At 44.8% G+C, this 5,146-nt stretch overlaps 1 pseudogene; it reads right to left on the bottom strand.

The window, feature by feature from the left end:
* Nucleotides 1-223: 223 nt before the first annotated feature.
* On the bottom strand, nt 224-1,711 carry LOC121150351 (annotated as a pseudogene).
* Nucleotides 1,712-5,146: the final 3,435 nt, after the last annotated feature.

The raw sequence follows: 5,146 nt of genomic DNA on the forward strand, positions 1-5,146 counted from the left end.
AAATCTACTTTCTTCCCTCACCCTTTATCCACTACCCTTGCTTTTGGCAATTTTCCACTCAGGCTAGTGGTAAGGAGCGAGAACATGAATCCTATCGTACACCTGTTATAATTTCCACACCAAAGCCCACCGTCTGCTCTGAACACCACTGGAGTCTGTAGGCCAGTAGAGTATTTCCAAACACCTTGGGCTGTGGCCTGCTTTCCCATCCTCCGGTCAGGGCTCAGACAGGGCTCTCGGCTTCCTTAGGTTCACTGTCTGTGCCCTTCTGGGGATTCTGCCATGTTGAGGGCTTCCCTGGGCTTCTCATTAATATCCGTGCTGGTTCCCCCTTCTTTGCTTTCCTTTTGTTGCTTCTCCTCTGCTTCCTGCTCTTTTTCTACAAGTTGGTAATGGATGCCCATGCCAATGAAGAGAAAGATGCCTGCAGAAATTAAGATTACACCACTTGCCCAGTATGTGTATTTGTAGTCTCCATAAATGTCATTGAGACTTCCTAGAAGAGGTGGGCCCAGGAGGACAGGACAGGACTCCACAGTGGTCACCAAGCCCACAGCACTGGAGAACCTCTGGGGTCCAACGAGGTCCATCAGGGTCTCAAACAACACGCAGCAGAGCCACCCAAAAGTGAAGCCATTGACTCCAGCATAGACACAGAACATGGTATAGCTGCTGGACAAAGGTGCTAGCAAATGACTCACGCCATTTGCAATGATACCAGTGGAGAAAAAATACTGGACTCGAGGTCTTACCGACTTGGTGTTGGCTACCAATCCCATGATTGGTCTGGCTACCATGTCAACAGAAGCCAGGATGAAAAGAAGGGAAGCAAGCAGACTTTTCATCAGAGTAATTCCAACTTTTTCCGTAATTACTAAGAAAGACCGAGGGTGCAAAGAGTCCAAAAAACATGAGTACATTTCCAAAGAGGTACAGCAAAAAACCTCTGTAGGTCAACAAGGAAAAGTCCAGAAACTTACTGACGGGTTGAAAGATTGATGTCTTCTCTTTGCAGTTCTCTCGGATAAGATCTGTATTCGCATCACCTGCACCCTTTTGTGCATCAGGTTGCCCAGCTTCCGGAAGGGATTCTTTCGACTTCACTTTCCCAGGCTTGATTGGCTTGGGCCCTATGGGTCGCATCAAGGATCCAGCTACACTGCAGTTTAGGAGGAAACCCCCAAGAATGAGAAAGCTTCCTTTCCAACCAAAGATATTAAAGAAAGTCTGACTGAGGAGGGGGCAGGGTAGAGAGAAACACAGGACAGCCTGTCATGGCCAGTCCATTGGCCAGAGGTCGCTTTTTGTAGAAATACTTGCCAATTATGGTCAATGAGGGATTCAGGTTGAAGGCAAGCCCGAAACCTCCAAAGACACAGATACAGAAGTAAAGTTGCTGGACTGTGTTGCAGAAGGAAGCTGCGATCAGGCCAGTGCCCTAGAGGCAGCCACCGAGCATCACGATGGGGCCACTGCTGTATCTGTTCACCAGGGTGCTGCTGACAGGGCCGCCCGCATACATGAATGCCATCATAATGGAGGATATCCAAGACACTTCGCTGGTGCTGGCATGGAAGATCTCTCTGAAGAAGACAGTAATAGATTTGGGAAACACATAAGAGAAGACGATGGAAATGAAAGCTCCGATGACCAGGACCCACCCCCAGCCTCCATCTGGTGGGGTGTGACCAACTGGAACCACTGGTGGCATTTCAAGTGTTGATAGAGAAGAAACTGCAGTTCAAATCCAAATATCGTTATGTGCACGGCTCGCGGGTCAGAAGATGCGGTGGGCTGGAGTTCCATGGGTCCGGGGTCCAGCGTGTCCAATGCCCGCGCCTCACAGGCTCGCGGCGCTGAGCACCCACGCGGCTGGGAGTCACTTTGGCGGGGTTGGTGCAGACTCCTTATTACCCACCAGAGGGGGAGTATGCACACAGAAGGCGCTCCACCTTCCCGCCATACAAACACCGACTGCTGCTCGCCCCATCACACACCACTAATCAGTGTGTGTTATCTAAGAATTTTCCCAGCAAGGTCAATTATAGGACACTGGGCACCAAATGTCTTCCCAAACACACCTGGCAATGAAAAAATTTGAGAAAGACTCCATGGTGAGAAAATATCCCTGATACACTTGACTATATGTGGCAACACTCCAGACATTCCTCGCCTGGCCTTGGTTCTGGACAGCTGGTGTGGACTCAGAGGGTCGAGCTCTACTAAGGAGATGATTAGTTGTGTATCTCTTAGTAAGCTCCCTGACTTCTTAAAAACTCACCATTCCTTACCCACAAATGGAAGGACAAACTGCCAGATGACCTTGACCTTTCTATTACAAAACGGTATATGGATTTCTCAAAAAAAAAAAAAAAGTGCCTGGTATACCCATTTCCCTTCCTGTTCAGGTACATGAAGAATCTCAGGCTGAGTGACATCTAGAGTTCTAAAATTCCTTCCGGGTTCCTTCTATTTGGAGAGCCATCAGCAGTCTCCTCATCTGATATGGCGTTCCTGTTTGGCGGCTGCTCCAACACCTTTAATGCACCTTTCCTGGTGCTGTGATGGATCAACTGTCACAGGAAATCTGACTCTTTATGGCATGCTGTGGCCCATCAACTTAAGACCTGCTCTGTACACATTTCACAGAGGAAACAAGTAGATGATGTCACAGCGTTTCCTGCACCCTGATCATGTACTGCCTCCATTGTAATGTCTCCAGAACATATTGCAAGAGGAACTGTGCTATGCTATTGCTGCGTAGTGACGTCTTCAACTTTGCAAGCATATAATGGATGATTTAGATTCTTGTTGATATATGTTAAACATATCACAACCAGCCAAAAATATATCCAGACGTGTGGATGTACCTGCACTTGAGTTCATGCATATTCTATTGCCTTTCATTTGATGATGTTTTGGTGCTGGGGGTCTTTTTGTTTTTTAAAATTGTCTATGAGTGGTGAGTAAAACTATATATTGTGTTGAAAATAGTGCCTGGAGTTGTTCTTTATTGTAGAAATACCATTAAAAGAATCTTTAGTAAAGGTTGTCGAACTATTTCTTGCCTATACCAAGAGACAAAGAAGGATCAAGATTAACATACATGCTGCATGTTAGAAATTAACTATTGCTGATTATGTGTGAAAAACATGGATGTGGAGGACATAGGAGGCTGTACTAGAATGTGGAGTCTGATTTGGACAAACGAGAAAGTGGAGTTTCCATTGAGCTGGAAGCTGCTTGCTGTGCCACAAGCAGAACTCCCCACAGACCCAAATGTATAGCGGAGTTGGGTGGCAGCATAGTGGACGAATCTGTGTTGCTGATGGGTCATGGAGAAAAAATCTTGAGCTGACATAAGGCATGGAATCAACAGAAACAACTCTCTCAATCCAGGGATGATTGAGCCTGTAGAACATTTTGAGGGACACTTAGAAGTGTGATCTCAACTGCAGTGTGGGGCCTCAACATCACGCATTTCCCCCATGAACTACCACACAGGAACAGGTCCAAAAGCTTTGGATCATCTTCCCTCTGCTCTCCAAGGTCACAAGCAGGCAGCTGGAAGGGATGCTCCATTTCCCTTCCAGCTCCCTGTGTGGGAGACCAAAGACAGCTCTGGCTCCTGGATTCAGATTGGCTTAGTATCAGACAATCCAGCCTCTTGGGAAGTGAATCAGTGGATGGAGGAACTTTCTGTCTTGTTCTCTCTGCAAAATCTTTTTGTATAAAATTAATTACATCTTAATAAAAAGCGAAGATCAGTTTGGAGACCTATCTTCACGTTTCTTTCTATCAGAGGATAATTCCATGAGACCAGAGTATCTGCCTTCTGAGGGTGAGTGGGACCCTTTAGTCATTGCTGCACTGGTGTTACAGGGCTGAACAGCAGGGACCTGACCTGAGAACAAACTCTGAATGGTGCCTGCACTGTACACGGTCAGGGAAATATGACCAACTAACCGGATTAAAACAGGAGATGTGGTTACACTACAATAACATACGCTTACCAAAGAATCTTGAAATATATATTACAATTTTCTCTGTATAAATATTGATGACTTGGGTGTTGATATTGAGTGTGTTATAGCAAGGTTAAGCCACTTTCTGCAGCACACTGGCACTAGTTCAAGTCCCAGTTGCTCATCTTCTGATCAAGCTCCCTACTAATTTTCTTTGAGATTGTAGCAAGCACGAATCCTTGCACATGCATGGGAGATTCAGAACAAACTCCTGGATCCTGGCTTGGGCCCAATCCAGCCCTGGTCTCTACAGTCAATTGGGGAGTGAACAAGTGGATGGAAAAATCTGTCTCCTTGTATTTTCTCCATCTCTCTGTATTTCTGCCTTTCAAATGCATAAAATAAATCTTTATAAACTATACCAAAAACTCGATTTTTTTTTCAATGTCACTTTTTATTCAATTTATCATTGTTGAGGCTTAACTAAAAAAAAAAACCGAAATTGTTTTTCTATGGAAAATTTCATTTAAATTTATTTCACTTGTGCTTATTTTATAATAAAACATCAAAATTATTTTCAGCTACTTTAATATAGGAAAAAATAGTATCAATAATTTGCATACTATTCACTCTTAACAATTGATCGTGGTATTAGAAAGAAAATACAATCTCTGAATGCCCCCATTATCTCCCAGACTTCACACACTGCAGACAGTAATGGGATCCAGTTTAAAGATCCTTTTTTTTTTTTTACTTACAAGAGTTTGAAGAATTTCGGTATTGTTATTGATGGTAGGAGTGAAGTGACAGAGCAAGAGGGAGGGAGATTGAGGTTGTGGGGAGAGAGATTGCACAACCTTCGGTTCATCTCCCAAATATCTGCAATCATTCATCTTCTGGTTAAATCCCAAATGGCTGCAAAGGTCAGGTGGAAGCAGGAGCCAGACACTCTAAGCAGAGCTCCCCCAAGGCTGGCCGGGACCCAAGAACTGGAGGGGGTGTCGTCCATCCACTCCAGAGGCACATTAACCAGTTTCTGGATAGGAAGGACGCAGCTAGGATTTGATTCAGCAACGACACTGTAAGCAGCCGTTTACTCTTGTGCCAGAATTCTGGGCCCTCCATTTTTACATTTTAACAGACTTCATATTGTGAATGATCTGGCAAAACATATCATAGTG

This window comes from Ochotona curzoniae, unplaced genomic scaffold (assembly GCF_017591425.1).
Source record: "Ochotona curzoniae isolate NIBS_2020 unplaced genomic scaffold, NIBS_Ocur_1.0 scaffold_4953, whole genome shotgun sequence".
Classification (NCBI taxonomy): Eukaryota; Metazoa; Chordata; class Mammalia; order Lagomorpha; family Ochotonidae; genus Ochotona; species Ochotona curzoniae.